The following is a 21546-nucleotide window of genomic DNA, read 5'->3' on the forward strand; positions in this document are numbered from 1 at the left end:
ATTGGTAAATCTAAAATCGTGCTCGATCACTGTTTTGATTTCATTTGAAAAAAAATTTTGAAAACAGAATAAGAATTTTAGTTTTACGCATATCTATTCTGAAACAATTTAGAGAGACAACACTTTCTAAATTTAGCAGCCACGGACGTATAAATGCTTGCATACATGAGGACTTTATGACCGAATGGGGAAAAGACATTAGCTGAATTAAGCTGATGTTATGTTTATCTGGGGGAATTTGAACATAATTTTTTAAATTGTTTAAACTAAATAACTATTAACTAAAGAAAAATATATTTAAATATCAAAATTATGAACCAAGAAGAACAATCCATTTTTACGTTCTGATTTATGGAAAATTAGACAAGGCAATGGATGTGGTACATTGAACTACCAATAAAACCAGGGTAACCCACACTGTCTTCTAAAACTTGTGTTAATTTAGAAATATTATTATTGATCCCATTCTTTCCTTTGTTTGATGTTTTCAATTGTTTGGTTTTGTCAGGTTCCATTGATTTACCCCTTTTTAAATCGGTCGTGTTTTTTTAATATATAAATTCTGTTTTGTGATAATGAATTTGTATGTGAAATGCTCACTTGGAAACAAATATCTGTCTTGTAAATTCAAAAACAAATGCATGCATTTATCATTACGTCGTATTAATGCATGCCAAAATCGGTACTGAACATATTATAAATGCGAGTTTTTTGTTTTTGCAAACCTGATAATGTAGTATTTTCGTATCAATGAGAAATCGAGATAATTTCTGAATTTACCGTATAAAAACGTTCATTTGCTATAAGTGGTTATCTTCATTCTACAATATCCGTTTATGTTTTCCTAGATTTATCTATTTATTTGCCATTATGTAATATATAATAAGATAAACATATTAAGTGTTCGTTTTAAAGACGAATAGGGCAAAATAATAATAGAGCAACGTGTCAGTTATATAATGATGATATTGAAATGAGCAACAGCTTTATGCCATATTCTAATTATCTAATCTTTTTATTGTTGATCTAGTCAATTGAATTGTATATTGACTCATGAAGTATCCATCAATGCTTTAAAATGATATTTTTATTGTAACACATACAATAAGTAGATATATTTGCACTATAACAACAATTACGGACTGCATGACTTAACAATTTCGATTATTAATGGTACCACAAAATTTGACATAAATGAGAATGCAATTTTTAAAAACATATTCATACTGGAACATAGAATTGAGAATGGCAATGGGGAATGTGTCAAAGAGACAACAACCCGAAGGACACCAATGGGTCTTCAATGCAGAGAGAAACTCCAGCATCCGGAGTTGTGCTATAGTTGGCTCCTAAACAAAAATGTATACTCGTTCAGTGATAATGGACGTCATACTATACTCCGAAATACACACAAGAAACTAAAATTAAAAATTATACAAGACTAACAAAGTCCTGAATCTCCTGACATGGGACAGGCGCAATATTGCGGCGGGGTTAAACATGTTAAACATGTTTTTGAGATCTCAACCCTCCCCTATACATCTAGGCAATGTATAAAACATACACATAACAATACGCACAGTAAATCTCAGTTCAAAAGAAGTTCGAGTCTGATGTCAGAATAGGTAACAAAAGAAACTAAACAAAATGACAATGTTACATAGATTAACAAAGTACTACTAGTAATAACATTAACGGTACCAATTTTCCTGCACCAGATGCGCATTTCGACAACACATGTCTCTTCAGTGATGCTCGTGGCCACAATATTTGAAATCCAAAGCTTATATGAAAGATGAAGAGCTATAATCCAAAAGGTCCAAAAAGTATAGCCAAATCCGTGAGAGGAATCCGAGCTTTGCATGAGGGAGATACATTCCTTAATTTATAATAATTTCTAACATTTGATAAAAGCTACTGCCACACCAACTCCAGACCCCAATTAAACTGATTGAAAGATTATGTCTTCATCATATGAATATCAAGCACAATCCTTCCCGTAAGGGGTTAAGTATTATACCCATATAAAATATATGAGAAGAACATAACCAGTACCATGCCAACAACTGGTTTAAGAATAAATGTGTTTATTTCCGCTGCATAGACAATAAAAGTGAATTAATATTAAAGTCAAAATATGCAGTCTTAATGACCTGACAAAAGTATCGTAACTATAATATAAGTCCAAAAACGGAAAATATATTCTGATAATTTCTACAAGAAGAACAGTATTTGTATTCCGACGCAATAAATGGTATATAATATTTGTTCCAACAGGAACAGATATAATAGCGTTGTGCACATCAAAAAGATAAACCCCAAAATACCAAAGTCCCAGAAAATTGAAAACGGAAACTCCGTAATTAATGGGAAAATCAAAAGCTTAAAGTTTCCAGACGGACTTCTGTGCGGAGGAACAATTATACGTTGACATCGAAAATGGTAACCTCAACTACCAACCAAACCAGACAAAACTTTAATAACAAACCAACCGACTTTAAGATAAATTTAAAACAAAAATTGATATCTATTAAAACTGACAACACCAAACGTAAACTGTATCAACTATTGGAACGACCGGAAACAAAATCGATCATACTAGTTTTAATTATATTCCAAAACCACTGCTAGTTTATTGATCAATATCAATTTCTAAAAAAAATTATCAGATTTTCAATTTAATCGTGATAAAAAAGCCAGTGCATATATCCTATGCACTCTCTCGTATACATTTACTTATAATAGGTCAATATCTAACTCAAGGTGTGTGACGCTAATATCGAATATGTTATCAGGTATCTCTACATCGAATAATTATTGTAGGACAAAAATAGTGTCACGTGTTCATATTCATCTTTGAAACATTAAACAAAATAAAAGAGGAGCGAAAGATACCAGAGGGACAGTCATGCTCATAGATCGGAAACATTAAACAAAATAAAAGAGGGGCGAAAGATACCAGAGGGACAGTCATGATCATAGATCGGAAACATTAAACAAAATAAAAGAGGGGCGAAAGATACCAGAAGGACAGTCATGCTCATAGATCGGAAACATTAAACAAAATAAAAGAGGGGCGAAAGATACCAGAGGGACAGTCATGCTCATAGATCGGAAACATTAAACAAAATAAAAGAGGGGCGAAAGATACCAGAGGGACAGTCATGATCATAGATCGGAAACATTAAACAAAATAAAAGAGGGGCGAAAGATACCAGAAGGACAGTCATGCTCATAGATCGGAAACATTAAACAAAATAAAAGAGGGGCGAAAGATACCAGAGGGACAGTCATGCTCATAGATCGGAAACATTGAACAAAATAAAAGAGGGGCGAAAGATACCAGAGGGACAGTCATGCTCATAGATCGAAAACAAACAGACAACATCAAGGCTAAAAAAGGCAAAAAGGCAAGGAACGGTACACCAAACACAACATAGAAAACATAGAAAACTAAAGACTGACCAATAGGAACCAAATGAGAAACGGGGGGCATCTAGAATCTAAAAATAGAAAATAACACTTTATAATTTTCTGTGCCGTGAGTATTTTCGGTATTAATCTTCAGCAAGAACACTAAAAAGAAAGCATAAATAGGCAATACAGGCATATAGGGTTTGTTAAGTAGATAGTGATATGTTCAAAAAGAGGAAACAAACGCACGACTGAATGGAAACCAACTGTTATATTTAATACAATTCACATTTCAAAAGTCCCACCCGAAGGTAATTATTTGTAAAACAAAAACAACATTGCGGTATTTCTTAGCTTTTCAGTTCATTAAATAACAAAAATTTGTAGTTTTTATGTCGTTGTCCTTCAATAAGGTCATATAAAAAGTAAAATCACAAAAATACTGAACTTAGAGGAAGATCAAATGGGAAAGTCCATATTCACATGGCAAAATCAAATAACAAAACGCATCAAAAACGAATGGACAAAAACTGTCATATTCCTGACTTGGTACAGGCATTTTCATTTTTGCATAAATACTTGAATACAACAAAATACACAGAAAATTAGATAAAGTACCAAATAAAATGTATGCACACTTCTTGATATATTCATATAATCAAAGTGTAATTTATTTTTCTAGAATTAGAATTCAGATTTTTACACCATATTAAAACGTCATCATATTTCTATTTCAAGATATTGATAGGCAGTTTATCTGTTCTGATAGATTAAAAAGACATTCATTAAAGTTGTAATTTATGTCAAAATAAAGTACGTGATATACGTCAGATAAGTATGTGATGGTAATTTGTCAATATTGACCATCAGTGTTTCTGATGTTAGTATCGAGTTTAAGACACCAGATGTTGGCGTTATTAACAAACTGATTGAATGTATTGAAATTGATCTTAAATGCTTCTGTACTTAACTAAATTGAATTTTGTCCCAAGTTAGCTATTTATGAACGGGCATATCTGTTTAATCAATTCGGTTGATGTGTGGGACTATAAGAGTACAGATGATCAAATAAACTGATGACCATCCTACCACTAAAAAACAGATCATTTCGATTTTCAATATTCCTGAACCGTTTTAAACTACTTTGCATAGAGTTCAATCTTTTTCGTGCAGTACGTCATGTTTACATCTTTTAAAAAAAATAAGTGCATGAGAACGCATGATGACTGCTTAAAACGGGACATGTCGTGTATAATGAATGTGGACAGACTATCTATTTAAATCCTCTTACATACCAGACAGACAGTCAGACATACATTCACTGTTTTGTTGAAAACATGAAAAAGATCATTGGATATTTGATTTGGTAAATAATGCTAGAATAAGTAAAACCATAGATCATTTCCTAACACTCCAGTTATATTCGCGTTAAAAACCCACAACGGTTTACGATAAATATTTTGAGAGATTCATATTATCCTCTGTTGAATTTTGACGCTTGTGTTATAAAAATTCTTTTTGTGTGAAGAACCACTTTGATTCTATCTGAAAATACACTGAAAATGATATAATCGAAATGCTGGACTTTTTAATCGACAATATATTTGTTACGTTGGCACGATTGATATTTCAACATATAGTCCAATGTGTACTGATTGAGCACCCTTTCTGACCAACATGAAAAATTCTTTATTTTAATTTCAGATATATTCAGGATGTCCTATCACTGATTAACCTATATTTCAGTCAGGACTTTCATATCATATATGCTAGTGAACTTGAAATTAGGTTGCTTCTAATAGAAGGACTACTTCACACCTTGTACTTTTCCTCAATATTGACGACTTCGCACTCAAATCTATGACAAACAGGATTATTTCAACTTTCCAATTATCAATGTTTCATTCAACAGCAGTAACATAGCCTCTGCTACGTCGTATGGTGTGTATATATCAAAATTGATACGGTGTGATTGTGTATGTTAACACTATTCGAACTTCATACACAGGTGTGTACTTCTTACACAGAAACTGCTCCAACATGGTTATTTGGAGGTAGATTAAAATTGACTCTCCGTAAATTTTAGGGACACCATCATCAATTGGTTGATGTATAAGATGTTTCTGTATGTAAAATAACAGTATATTTTTGGTACATTTTACATATGACTGATTTGTCAGTATAGTCGAGTTAATTTCCATTTTACACGGATATAGTATTATGTTAGTCTAAATAATTATGACGTCGTCACATATTTTCTTTAAAATAGTCTTTCAATAACGTCATATTTATGATAATTGTTCTTGACTAGTATTGTGGAAATAATTGTATGAACTGTCGTGAATTAAAGATTTCCGTTATTATTCTGCTGTCGACATGCTGTAACGACTTTTATGTTATTTATGTATGCGTTTCTCTTTGCTCAGTGTTTTTGCGTTAGGTTGTTCTGTATTCCTGACACATACTGTTGTCATTTTAGCGATATATTTTAACATTGTCATTTAAGCGAGAGTTTGGCTAGCCATAAAATAAATTTAATCCAGCATTTTTCTTAAAATGCCATGTGCCAAGTCAGGAATATGGCAGTTTGTATCAAATATATTTCGTTTCTATGTTTCCATTTGTTCACATACAAGAGTAGTTACTTTTTGGTACGTACCATTTAATGCTTTATTCGGTGACCTATAGCTGTTAATTAATGTGTATTAGACTCTTGTGGATAGTTATCTTATTGGCAATCATACCACATTTTTTTTTATATTTTTGGAAGGTTACTAAACTTTCAAGGTATCAAACTAAATTTTTCCAGCAATTAGATTATACAGATAGCTTGTAGTCTAAGAAAACATCACTTTCTAGCTTTGATCAACTTCAAAGTACTTTCACAATATACCATAAATATATATGTAACTATTGCATTCAGTCAGTTCATCCAATAAAAAAAACCAATTTCGCTCATATTAAGTTTGCCAATTAATTCCAAATCATAAGCATTGCACGTACTATTATTATATATGATATAAAAATACAAAAAAAAAACCGTACGCCAATGTACATTAAAAAAGGGCAATAAAACCTAACAGAATCAAATGCTCAATTCTTTCAACCAACGTAACTAATAGCTAACAAATGTCATATTCCTTACATGAGATATATATGTTTCTTTTTTAGTGAAATCACGGACAAAAATTCATCGAAATTATCATTGGATATAATTTTATTAATACCTTGAAGTAATGACAGTTTGTATTTTGTTTGATGTTTTTAACATGCTTTTTATCAGCGTTGTGGTAGCTTAATCTAACTTGTGCAAAACAGTTCTAGCAGATATATATGTATCGGAGATCGACAAACGTAATTTTAGTTTATATTTATTTATCTTTTTATTTAAGGAGGGTCGAGGGTACAAAAAAAACCAGCAAAAATTGAAACATTTTTTTTGTTCATTTCAAATATTATTTTTTTACATTTTTATTTGTTACTTTATGATATAGTACAAAAATGAACCAAAAAAACAAAAAGATTCGTTTTTGCCCCAGATGACGTTTAAGATGTTTACTTCATTGAAAAAGCTCCAAATGATCTGCCTTTGATGCAAAAATGCAATTTTTTGGCATTAAATTTGAAATATCTTTTTTAACTCTTCGGTGACCTATATTTTGTATTATAATTTTCAAATAAGCTGTTCATAAACTTAACAATTATAAAATTTAAGCGATTTCTGTAATTTAGTTTTTTTTATTATTTCGATATTACCTCTATTTCTCCTATAAGTTCAACAGAAAAAAGTACCTTAACAAAAATGCATGCTTCTTTCGAAGGCAGATTGTGAACTTAAATGGACGGTGACCCCATTTTAAAAATTTATTTTTCTATAAGTATATAATAAAAGAAAAAAAATAGCTAAATCTTATATTTAGAAAACAAATGGATTTAGACCCACGAGCCCCCTTTGAAGGGCACTCTTTTTTAAATACTATGAACTTTTTATCTTCGATGAGATTTTGTTATCTTAATTCAGAATATTATTTTCAATGTGTACATTAAAAAGTAAAAGCACAACAATAAATAGTCTTTAGATAACATTAAAAAAAATCGGAATATTTTTTATTCTTAAGTGCACTAACTTCTATATATATTCAATCTAAGAATTCAACTGTAAAGAAGGCGAAATACATCTTAAATGTCAATTTCCCTTATTTATCCTTCGCCTCTCCTCTTCCCTGAAATCCATATATAAACGGGAATGTGAAAAGATGTATTGCATATTATTAATTGGAATAGGTTCTATCTTGATTTGGCAAAACTTTTAGGAATTTTGGTCCTCAATACTCTTCACCTTCGTACTTTATTTGGCCTTTTTAACTTTTTTGGATTCGAGCGTCACTGATGAGTCTTTTGTCGACGAAACGCGCGTCTGGCGTATGTACACAATTTAGTCCTGGTATCTATGATGAGTTTATTTACAACCAATGGGTCGATGCCACTGCTGGTGGAGATTTATTTCCCCGAGGGTATCATCAGCCCAGTAGTCAGCACTTTTGTGCTGACATGAATTATCATTGATATGGTTATAAAATAAATAAATGTCAACAAGTACAGATGTGCACCAGAGGACATGTCTAACTGACTATACTAACATTGTGTTATTTTCTAAGAAAAATTACAATTTGCAATCCTTAACTCTAACCGAGTAGAAATTTCTATTGTGAGCATTAACAATGCAAATCAAAAGATAATTATTATTTTTCCATAATGTTGTATGTAAGTAAAGGCAACAGTAAAATACCGGTGTTCAAAAGTCATAAATCGATTAAGGGAAAAAAATCCTGTTTACCAACTAAACCTGAGGGGAACACATTAAGCTTAGGAGGAAAACAACGAAACAACAGACACACTGAACTGCAACAAAATCAAACTGCAACAAACGTATGCAACAGATTTATAAAATCAAACAACTGTCATTTTAATGAATATTGCCATCGTGCAGCACTAACCTCTGCAACAATAAGCTAAATTAAACAGGAGAATGGATATTTTTCTCGAAATAATGTGTTTACCTTGCTTATAATAGGTGATATTTCTGCCAGACATTTCGACTATTAGCTTAAGAGTTGCACAATGTTTAGATTTACTTTCTTGTGTGTTAAGCCTTTAACGTGATGTATCTTAAATTTAATTTCCCGATAAATGCAATGAGATATATCCATGTGTAACGAAAGGGCCCAAACTTTTCGCACCTGAAAAAGTTAAAAATCTGAAAGTGAAAACAATTCATAACCTATAAGAAAATGCATTTAACTTATTACCTGTCCTGTCTAATGATTATCCTTAATACTAACCCCGTTACAGTAATCTCCTGGGGGTATCGACAAACTTAATAAAATATATTATTAATTTTCGTTATATACATTAAAGTATACAATGAACGACAGCTGTGTTGTCATCAATCTGCTTAGAGATGCTTTAAAATTATCTACTTAGATGATACGCATGTTTTTCATGAAAAAGGGAGGAGTTCATTTGATCTGTCTACTTTCATCAACATATACATAAAATTACTTGTATATCTATATGACCACTATATCAAAATTTAACCAGGAGAACTTGTTCTATACTGTCTATATGTGTGTGTCTCGTCACCAAAGCCTGACTATAATCAATATCAAGTTACTTGACTGTGTAAATCATCTTCTGAAGAAATACATATTTGATTTTGAATGCAAATTTTTAATTGCATTTTCTACTGAATAAGGTAGCAGTAGTATACTCTTTTTCAATAGTCATAATTCGATTAAGGAAAAAAATCCTAGTTACAAATTTAAATCAAGAGTAACATACTAACTACAGTGGAAAACAACGGAACAACAAAATCAAGCGCCAAAATATATTTACACAGACTGTATATAACAACAACCATATTCCTGACATTACACTTGAAAACTTTCAGAAAGGGCAATACTGACTTTCACCTGTAATTTCCTCTAATCTAAGATAACCCAGTAGTCAGTACTTCGGTGTTGACATGAATATCAATTATATGGTAATTTTTGTAAATTTCCAGTTTTCAAAACTTTGAATTTTACGAAAAACTAAGGATTTTCTTACCCCAGGAGAAGATTACCTTAGCCGTATTTGGCACAACATTTTGGAATTTTGGGTTCTCAATGCTCTTTAACTTTGTATTTGTTTGGCTTTTTAACTGTGTTGATCTAAGCGTCACTGATGAGTCTTATGTAGGCGAAACGCGCGTTTGGCGTATTAAATTATAATCCTGGTACCTTTGATAACTATTTACACCATTGGGTCGATGCCACTGCCGGTGGGCATTTCATCCTCATGGGTATCACCAGCCCAGTTATCAGCACTTCTGTGTTGACATGATTATCAATTATATGGTCATTTTTATAAATTTCGTGTTTACTAAACTTTGAGTTTTTCGAAAAACTAAGGACTTTCTAACCCCAGGAGTAGATTACCTTAGCCGTATTTGGCACAACTTTTTGGGATTATGGCCTGAATGCTCTTCAACTTTGTATTTGTTTAGCTTTTTAACTTGGGATCTGAGCGTCACTGATGAGTCTTATGTAGACGAAACGTGCGTCTGGCGTATTAAAATATAATCCTGGTACCTGTGATAACTAAGAAAATCGACGGGTGCCCTATGTGGAGCAGGATCTGCTTTCGCTTCCGAAGCACCAGAGATAACCCTCCGTATTTGGTGTGCTTCGTGTGGCTCAGTCTTTAGTTTTTTATATTGTGTTTCGTGAACTGTTGTTCCTTTGTTTGTCTGTCGGTATTTTTCTTATTTGCTATGGTGTTGTTAGTTAAGATTCGACTTTAGGTATCATTGACCTATCTTTTACGATAAAGTTTCTATGAACGAAAATGGGTAGTTGTACAGATAAAATTCAAAACTCCATCTTTTAAGACTCGAAAATAGAAATTAAAAAAATTAATCAGATCATGATTGAAGAAAATTCGCATGGTAAAAAGAAAGCACCACACGAATTATGCTACAATAGGCTGAATTAAGTCTAAAGACATATATCTTAACTTGGAATTATACGTTATCTTACCAGTTTTACAACATTTGAAAAGCACGTGAATAAGATAAATATACAGCAAGATTTTCTAAATGTTTTTATACAAATCCGTTTTGTTTATCTTCTGAAACCAAAAAAAAAATATATTTTCATTCATAAGATACATTTATCATAGAAATTAACACCATATCATGTACCCACAAAATGTTGTGTTTTTGGAAAATATAGTTCGACCTGCATGTAAAAAGATGTAAAACATAACTATCCTATCAAATTTTATAAAATGTGTATGTCAAACGGTGAATAAATAAATTCTGAACTTTTTCTAAGGAATGATATACAGTCTAAAATAACAAAGATATGGGCTCAGAAGATATAACACACTGACACGGACTATGAGTCCATATCCCGATTTGAAGATCCCGAATAAAATATAATCATCTTGAGGCTAAACGCAAAGTCTCTTATGAAATGACAAATTAAAAAACTCAAACACATCAAACGAATGGATTACAACTGTCATATTTCTGACTTGGAACAGGCGTTTTCTCATCTCGAAACGGTGGTTTAAGCCTGATTTTATAGCTGGCCGAACTTGTCACTTTATGTATGAATAAAACAAACAGAATTATAGGTAAAAAAGAGTCAAAAATTGGGGAACAGCAGTCAACATTGTGTTATAATCTTAATCACTATCAAAACAAACAAATATGTAACAAAGAAAAATGTAAAAAGTAATGTTCACATGAAACTTGATTTCTGATGAACTTGTATTATATGAATATATATCTACTGGTTGGAAATTTAGAGTTGTGTCAGTTCACAGCGCAAATTACTATTTTTATTTTGAATATCTTTATGCGCCGTGTTTGGAAATTTAAGAATTGTACCAACGTCTGTGATGTTCGCTTAAATTGTATAAATTTTCAAGATTTTGATAGTGTCTCAATTTGAATATATTGACATGATTCATTTGACATCGTGCTTTTACCGAAGAAGTGTATCATGTGTATCTGTAATCGAAATATCTAATATTTGTTCATTTTATAGTTATTTTGATGGCGATGTTGTACCCTTTTTGACTTGTTATACTTGTGTACTAAATCAAATTACATGATCCATCGCCCTGTAAGATTAATCGTTGACTATTTATTCAGTCATTTAATATATCTACTTGTTATTATACATATATCCATTTCTTTATTTCTATACTCATTTTTTTCAATTATCAGATTGATATTTCATGCTTATTGTCACATAAATGGCAAATTACATAAGATGTTTGTTGAAGTTTTGCAAAATACACAAAAGATGGGTCTCCGTGGGTAACTATACAGCACATAGATCGTTAGGTTTCGTTATCGTTTAAAATAGATTGAAAAACAAATGAAAAACTGGTGTCTAAGTAACAGTTCATGCACTTACTATTGGACGTGTTTGATAAATGTTTACAGTTGACAATTGAAAGTTGATAACAGAGAGTGAAACATTCAAAAAGGGGTCATCTCAAAAGTTTGATTTTAATCAATAAATAACTTTGAACATAATTGACTCTTTAAACATTACTTAAATAACTTCAAACAATCAATGTAAGAGAAGGCTTTTCAGATTTCTCAAAAATAGAAAATATCACGTTATAAATTTTATCTGTCTCAAGCGCTTTTCTGGATCTCCCATCACAAGATTATTAAAAATTTGGTTAGTTGTTTGGTACGTTTGTTGCATAACATCAAGTGACAAACTCTTAATAAAAATGGTTTATTGATTGATTGTAATTTCGCATACTTATTTCACATTTATTAATAGATCGATTGGCATGGTTTGTTTGCTTAATGGAACGGGCATACTTCTAATTAATTAGTTCATTTATTATGTAACTTCAGTATTAATCCATGCATTTTTTGTTTTTTTTTTTAAATCATAACAAAAGAATAGGCAACGCACATCAGCAAATATGAAAGACAAATATACGAGAATATTATAAACAATAATAACAGGATGTACAAGAACCAGAAGTATCTTAATCACAATAAAAACAAACAAATATTTTTAAAACACAGAGGCAACAAAAAGCCATATATCAAATTTAACAACCTCCTTCATTGCTTTCTTTTTTTTGAATTTTATTTATGTATCTTATATCCACCAATAACGACGGAAAGATTTTAAGCACTGGGACGTAATGGCCAGATTAACATTGACTCTAACCATGCGTCTGACGAATTTTTATGTATCATTAGTATTCAGCTATATATTTTTAGTTTTTTGTTCTGTATCATTAAGATTTATATGTTTCTTTAGTGTTTTATCATTTTTCTAACAGATTTTGTCATCCATTCTCAAAAAAAAATCCCTGTATCTTTAAGATTTTGGTATGTGTCGTTATGATTTGTCATGTATCGTTTTTGATTTTATCAAGTAACTTAGATATTTTGGTATGTATTATTAAGATTTTGTCATGTTTATCTGAATTATTATTTCCAAGGTGAACTCATCAACATAAATTTATCTTTTTTGAATGAAAAGTACTATAAAATAGTACATTCATAACAATAATATTTGTGTTTTGTAAACACAATCGAGATTACTCCATAAAATACAAACAGTCTTTTTGTTGGAAAAGTAGAAAATGACGTCAAAGTGGAACATATTTTTACTTGGAATTAAAATATTTATTTTATTGCTAAATGCCAAATGTCAGAGCTTTGTTAACAAATAAAGTACAACCAATTCAATTTATTAACCATAAAATTAAACAATGTGAGGGCGCCTTTAATATTACTATAAAAAGGATGTAATGTTAAAATTATAGTAACATATGTTCTTTCAAGTTGATTGACGTTTTCGTTAATAGATAACTTAAGTGTATTTTTCTATGATAATGGGCGGTCATAAACTATATCTACAGACACTGTTGAATAGAGTTATTTATATATTTTTGAATGACTTCACGCTGCCATACCCAGTACTATATAGCATAAGGAATAAATTCTGAGTTCTTTTGTTATAATTTCGTTTTTTCATTAAAAGGAAGTGGAAATGTACTAGAATGATTTTTATATTAGGAATGATTGTATTTTTGTAATGAATATTCTGGTTCATTAAAAAAACACAATCATTCCTAATATTCATATATCTAACCTATATTTCTTCTTATCAGAGGCTCAAATAAAGGCAACAGTAGTATAATGCTGTTCAATAGTCATACGTCGATAACAAAAGGACCAAAGGGATATTTAAGCTCATATGTCAAAATCAAACTGGCAATACCAATACAAAATAAACAAAAAAATAAACAAAAAGGCAGACAACAGTACACAAAAAAAAATCAAAAAGAAACTACATATCAAACAAAAGACTAAGCAATAAAACAAAAAAAAGAAAACTGTAAACTGAGCAACAAAACAAAATATAGAAAACAGAAAAAACTGAGCAACAAAATTCAAAGAAAACGAAAGACTGAGCAATAACATACAACATAGAAAATTGAAGACCGAGCAACTCAACAAAAGATAGAAATCTAAAGACTGAACAACGAAACAAAACACAGACAACTAAAGACTGAGCAATAAAAGAAAAAAATCATTCTTAAATTATTTGTTTATTAATGTAGAGATTAATTGACTTTCGTATTATTGGTTTTAACTTTCCTGAAAGAACAAAATGCAGGAAAGCGCGTCTAACGCATACAATTTTGTGTTGCTTTTGTTTTTTTTAACAAACATAAACGATTACGGGATATCAGGACTTCGAACTATATGTTTTCGTTAAACTGGTCTAACACGTTTCGTTATATAAATTTGAGTTTGTTGACAATCCTGCATTTATCTTCTTCTGGTAAGGATTCAATAGAGACTACAGTGGTGATCTGAATTTCAAATCTAGTAAATATGTTAAGAATAAACAAGTAAAGATAAAAAAAAATCTGACTACTTTACATGGACACTAAACAGAGCTAGAACTAATGCATAGAAATATTCAGCGACTTCTGTTGTTTTCCATTAGTCTGATATGTGTGAGCTTTTGATTTTGCCATTTGATAAGGGACTTTCGATTTTGAATTTTCCTTGGAGTTCGGTAGTTTTGTTATTTAACTTTCTGTGCAAATCTGGATTAGGTCAAAATGTACAAAATGGAAAAGGGTACAGCAGGTCAAATTACAGGTCACTTGATTATTCTGAGTTCGGAAGATGTAACACCATATACCTGTCGCTTGTGAGTCGAAACAAAGACACATCTTATCTTTTTATTTATTCTATTATAAGGTTGACCTTAAATCTAATGTAGTGTAATTCTTCTCTCTGAGTCCCTACAGGAGCTGTTTTTTGTGTAAGGAGTATAACTTTGTTACTGAAGCCGTAAGTGTCAATAAGTACTATGTACGACATCAGCTCAACAATAGATATATGCCAATCATAACTTACTAAACCAACTGCTTTCAATCAACGAATATACAACAAAATAAATAGCATTCAGGAAACTGATCCAATCAAAATTTTCTACCAAACGAGCACTCATATAAAGCAAAAGAAAGTATAATGCAAAATAAATAGTGCAAATATATTTTTATTTAAAGAATTTATTCACGCATCATTGTCAAAATTCTGGAAATTGATGCGCTTGGTGTACAAGTGAGATGTTTGGCGCTATAAAACAGGTTCAATCCACCGTTTCCTACATTTGAAAAATACTATACCAAGTCAGGAATATGACAGTTGTCCATTCGTTTGATGTGTTTTATCATTTGATTTTGCCATTTGATTAGGAACTTTCCGTTTTGAATTTTCCTCAGATTTCAGTATTTTTGTGATTTGACTTTTTATACATACTGGAACTTATATGTGTCGATGCAATATGGAGTCGGTCTCTATACAGTTGCACATGCTTACGTGACACTACTATAATCGTTAGTTGTGGTGCACCTAAAATGATAGACATAGATGTTGTAATAGACTATAAAGTACAAAATTAACATTTCCCTATATATTGTCCCTGATTTTTTATTCCTCCTAATTAACCAGGGTCGTTGCATAATATTAAAGTACTGAATATTGATAATATCAAATAAAACAAGGTTGATTTCAACTTACATCGATCAAACATTTTTATAGCTATAAACATGAATTGAATTTACAAACCCCAGACATCGTGATTACATAGCGGTAATTCTAAACAACAATAAGACTGTGTCTAGACAAACTATTGAAAAGTATAGGTTCAGTATATAACACGAAATTGACAAAATCTAATAAATAATAAGAAAATAAAAATGATTTAATTTCTGCCTATCAACTGAAGTGTTTTGCCTTCAATAAATAACCAAACTAAACTTAAAAGAAGATGTGAGGAGTGTGTCAAAGACACAGCAACATAAAGACAAAAATAAATAAAAGATCATTTGAACGTTCTGTATCTGTATGCAGTGGCGTATCCGGGGGGGGGGGGGGGGGGGTTCCGGGGGTTGGAACCCCCTTCTTTTGGCCGATTAATGCATTTGAATGGGAGCATATAGTTGGAACCCCCCCTTTACTCTGTGTTGAGAACTCCCCCCCCCCCTTTTTAAAATGGCTGGATCTGCCACTGCTATGGGTAGGTCGTAGTTACTAATACTGGCTTTCACATATAACCTAAACAGTAGGTAGATCGCTTTGTAGTAATTCAAGCTTGAAATCGTCCAAAAGGCTTTTTTTCCTTTAAAATCGATTTAGATATTTCATATTTCTTATGTAAGGATATTTTAGGGTATTAAAGCATGTAAAGATGGATAGAAAATACTATGGTATAAAGAAAAGAACAGCAACAATTAACAAATTACCAATTACACAAGCACATTAATCATGATGGAAGTGTTTAACTACCTTAACTGGCTTTAAAGCCCTCGCAAGGTCCGCTAGATGCCTGAAGGCGTTTGATGGGCATTTTAATATTTTCATGTGTGACGATGGAAAGTTGGAAAGGACGGCCGCCATTTTGGTTTAAGTAAGCTCTGTTTGGCATGTTGACTATTTTAGTTTACTACCTTTACAACGGCTGCTTTCGGTGCCGAGTTGGTCAGCTTATCAGCCCGCTAACCATGATGATGAAGTACTGGTCGATGAGTCTCGGACATAGTTATGACGATGACAGAAATCTTTATCAGGACCAAGTTCATAAGACAGGGAAATGGTGGTCCATTATCCAACGCCCAAGATACATTCCCTTGGACGTCAGTCGTAATAATATGTCCCCCATAATGGATATTACAGCCCATATACTGATGCGGTTATTACGCAAAAGTTTATAAACTTACTGTACAGCTTTGGGTTGGTTTCTGTCATCGAAAGTAGTGTGTCGTTGATCCATTTATCAGTAACCAACATTGAAGATAGCGGGTAAAGTGGAGCTGACCCAGAACATCCTTTCAAGTGAAATGATAGAGATGTGACCTAATCGATTGAAACTTATTTACTGAGCAAAGCTACCTAAATAAGGAAAACATCCAGGTAAGAAGTTCCTGTTTAACTATGGAAGTGCTAGTAGGATTTGGGGTTTTCGATTATTATTTTTTTCATGTTTTGTATGCAACTGTTTGTTATTTTTCTATCGTTTCCGTTTTTTTTTGTCAATGCATTGTATGGTCAGTTTGTTTTAACTCTTGTGTTTGAATACTCCTTTGTTGTCATTTGCCTCTCTTTTAACTGTCGCCGTACACCTTGTTTATAATTCAAATAATATCTGATTGATCTCATTTGTGAAATAAAACAATGGTAACATTTTTTGAGAAAGCATCAAAGCAGCACAAATTACTAGAACTATACATGTCGGAGTTACGGTTTTAAACGTTTTTCAACTATTTTTGAGTTGACGTTTCTTCTATTTTTGTTTTGCTTTTATGTCTTATGAAAACGAATTCAAATTATACTCGTACTAAAATAATTGCATGGCATCTTTGTTAATTTTTATCAACCAGAAGAAGTCATAGTAACAAAATTTATATACCAAATGCGTGTCAATCGTATTTTGAAAACGGATTGAAACAAACGGAGTCTAAAAAAGTTTAAACATTGAATTGTTTATTTACTTTGGCTACAATGTTAATCAATTAAAAAGATAATTGGGAGGATTGCATGTTTTATCGATTTGATATTTACAACAGCCTGTGTTCCTCTTTGATTTACTGATTTATACATAAGATAGGACAGCTGATTAAATATTGGATTACAATTTAAAACTAATTAAAGGGTTTTTTTTTGCGTCACTTATCAATGCATGCACCCACATAACACACACTTGTATGTATATGTAAACGTAAAAAATCTGTAAATTTACTTTGAGTTATTGAAGGAAATGTACTACAGTACTTAATGAAATAGATAACAAGTATAAGTGTTCTCAACATAATTCAATGATTTCCTACGTTGTGTAATTATTCTTATAAACTGTCATACTTTAAATATTTGTTTTCTTTCAAAAGACGTGGACTATCTTGTTAAATTTTCACGACGAAGATTTTTGAAAATATTTTTTAAAAATCTATAGATCTTAGTCGGATGTTGAATTATCTCAAACCCGTATTTTACAAGTTGGCCTCTTTTCTATTTATACTCTTGATCTTTTGAAGTTCTTCTTGAAACGCTTGCCCTCTGCAATGAAACTACAGGAATGCAATTCTAACCAGTTATTGTGATAAAACTATTGATACATTTTTAAACTGTGTGTATATGTATAGTCTGTGTATTCTGTGTATGTATACTGCTAAATTTGCACATGACAAAGAAAATAAAAATACAGGCGTGAAATGGTAATTGTAGGTCAAATATGTAAAACTAAAATCAAAATAAATATGAAATCATATTCAAACCTCAGGTTACATTTCTTCACAAGAGTATCCAGTTAAAAAAAATGAAAAAAAGAATATGTGGTATATAAGGCTATTGGTACTTTACGGAACGGAACGGAACGGAACGGAACGGAACGGAATTTCATTTAAGGTATCCAAAGGGGGCATTTATCAAAATTTCGAAAAATCTTTAAAACAAAACAAACTTTAAAATTTCTGTGTTTTACGGTTTTCCATATACAAATAACACAAATGTATACTTAATCTCATCTTCACAGGTGAAATGTGTAATAATGTATAACATCGGGAAATATTCTGTAGATGAATATGTCGGATTGTCCTGATAAATTATCATGAAATTAACGCATTTGCAAGTCATGCATTATGATATCTAGACTGACCTCACGTCGTCCTTGATTAGAGACAGTGATCAAAATGAATCTGATTTAAACTTTTTAATTTATTTTTCCGTTCCGTTCCGTTCCGCAAAGTACCAATTGCTCTGAGGAATTGGTATTTAACGAAAAAAACGGAAACAGACATCTTTAATGTAATTAAAGCAGTATGATAAAAAAAAATTGTCTGACACCTCTTTTTGCATGAGTGGTATGTGTTTTAGATAGCATTTTCGACTTGATCAATAATAAAAAATTTAACACAAAGGCAGGTTACACAAAAAGTCTTTCTCCTTCCATCGGTAATTATATTTTAAAAAAGAGGCCTTCAACAGCCCGTTCCGACGATGATTAGAGACAGTGATCAAGTTGAATCTGATTTAAACTTTTTAATTTATTTTTCCGTTCCGTTCCGTTCCGCAAAGTACCAATTGCTCTGAGGAATTGGTATTTAACGGAAAAAACGGAAACAGACATCTTTAATGTAATTAAAGCAGTATGATAAAAAAAAAATTGTCTGACACCTCTTTTTGCACGAGTGGTATGTGTTTTAGATAGCATTTTCGACTTGATCAATAATAAAAAATTTAACACAAAGGCAGGTTACACAAAAAGTCTTTCTCCTTCCATCGGTAATTATATTTTAAAAAAGAGGCCTTCAACAGCCCGTTCCGACGATGATTAGAGACAGTGATCAAGTTGAATCTGATTTAAACTTTTTAATTTATTTTTCCGTTCCGTTCCGTTCCGCAAAGTACCAATTGCTCTGAGGAATTGGTATTTAACGAAAAAAACGGAAACAGACATCTTTAATGTAATTAAAGCAGTATGATAAAAAAAAATTGTCTGACACCTCTTTTTGCATGAGTGGTATGTGTTTTAGATAGCATTTTCGACTTGATCAATAATAAAAAATTTAACACAAAGGCAGGTTACACAAAAAGTCTTTCTCTTTCCATCGGTAATTATATTTTAAAAAAGAGGCCTTCAACAGCCCGTTCCGACGATGATTAGAGACAGTGATCAAGTTGAATCTGATGTAAACTTTTTAATTTATTTTTCCGTTCCGTTCCGTTCCGCAAAGTACCAATTGCTCTGAGGAATTGGTATTTAACGGAAAAAACGGAAACAGACATCTTTAATGTAATTAAAGCAGTATGATAAAAAAAAAAAATTGTCTGACACCTCTTTTTGCATGAGTGGTATGTGTTTTAGATAGCATTTTCGACTTGATCAATAATAAAAAATTTAAGGCAGGTTACACAAAAAGTCTTTCTCCTTCCATCGGTAATTATATTTTAAAAAAGAGGCCTTCAACAGCCCGTTCCGACGATGATTAGAGACAGTGATCAAGTTGAATCTGATGTAAACTTTTTAATTTATTTTTCCGTTCCGTTCCGTTCCGCAAAGTACCAATTGCTCTGAGGAATTGGTATTTAACGGAAAAAACGGAAACAGACATCTTTAATGTAATTAAAGCAGTATGATAAAAAAAAATTGTCTGACACCTCTTTATGCATGAGTGGTATGTGTTTTAGATAGCATTTTCGACTTGATCAATAATAAAAAATTTAAGGCAGGTTACACAAAAAGTCTTTCTCCTTCCATCGGTAATTATATTTTAAAAAAGGTGCCTTCAACAGCCCGTTCCGACGATGATTAGAGACAGTGATCCAGTTGAATCTGATGTAAACTTTTTAATTTATTTTTCCGTTCCGTTCCGTTCCGCAAAGTACCAATTGCTCTGAGGAATTGGTATTTAACGGAAAAAACGGAAACAGACATCTTTAATGTAATTAAAGCAGTATGATAAAAAAAAATTGTCTGACACCTCTTTTTGCATGAGTGGTATGTGTTTTAGATAGCATTTTCGACTTGATCAATAATAAAAAATTTAAGGCAGGTTACACAAAAAGTCTTTCTCCTTCCATCGGTAATTATATTTTAAAAAAGGGGCCTTCAACAGCCCGTTCCGACGATGATTAGAGACAGTGATCAAGTTGAATCTGATGTAAACTTTTTAATTTATTTTTCCGTTCCGTTCCGTTCCGCAAAGTACCAATTGCTCTGAGGAATTGGTATTTAACGGAAAAAACGGAAACAGACATCTTTAATGTAATTAAAGCAGTATGATAAAAAAAAAATGTCTGACACCTCTTTTTGCATGAGTGGTATGTGTTTTAGATAGCATTTTCGACTTGATCAATAATAAAAAATTTAAGGCAGGTTACACAAAAAGTCTTTCTCCTTCCATCGGTAATTATATTTTAAAAAAGGGGCCTTCAACAGCCCGTTCCGACGATGATTAGAGACAGTGATCCAGTTGAATCTGATGTAAACTTTTTAATTTATTTTTCCGTTCCGTTCCGTTCCGCAAAGTACCAATTGCTCTGAGGAATTGGTATTTAACGGAAAAAACGGAAACAGACATCTTTAATGTAATTAAAGCAGTATGATAAAAAAAAATTGTCTGACACCTCTTTTTGCATGAGTGGTATGTGTTTTAGATAGCATTTTCGACTTGATCAATAATAAAAAATTTAACACAAAGGCAGGTTACACAAAAAGTCTTTCTCTTTCCATCGGTAATTATATTTTAAAAAAGAGGCCTTCAACAGCCCGTTCCGACGATGATTAGAGACAGTGATCAAGTTGAATCTGATGTAAACTTTTTAATTTATTTTTCCGTTCCGTTCCGTTCCGCAAAGTACCAATTGCTCTGAGGAATTGGTATTTAACGGAAAAAACGGAAACAGACATCTTTAATGTAATTAAAGCAGTATGATAAAAAAAAAAAATTGTCTGACACCTCTTTTTGCATGAGTGGTATGTGTTTTAGATAGCATTTTCGACTTGATCAATAATAAAAAAT

General features: G+C 31.7%; 1 protein-coding gene across 1 annotated transcript in view; it reads right to left on the reverse strand.

The window, feature by feature from the left end:
* Nucleotides 1–8851, reverse strand: part of LOC143063365 (uncharacterized) — a 101069-nt gene extending 92218 nt beyond the window's left edge. Inside the window, exon 1 of the mRNA XM_076235480.1 lies at nucleotides 8724–8851. The gene's annotated coding sequence lies outside the window, so the exon portion shown is untranslated. The remainder of the gene's footprint in view (nucleotides 1–8723) is intronic.
* Nucleotides 8852–21546: the final 12695 nt, after the last annotated feature.

Source organism: Mytilus galloprovincialis, chromosome 2, assembly GCF_965363235.1.
Source record: "Mytilus galloprovincialis chromosome 2, xbMytGall1.hap1.1, whole genome shotgun sequence".
In the NCBI taxonomy this organism is placed as follows: Eukaryota; Metazoa; Mollusca; class Bivalvia; order Mytilida; family Mytilidae; genus Mytilus; species Mytilus galloprovincialis.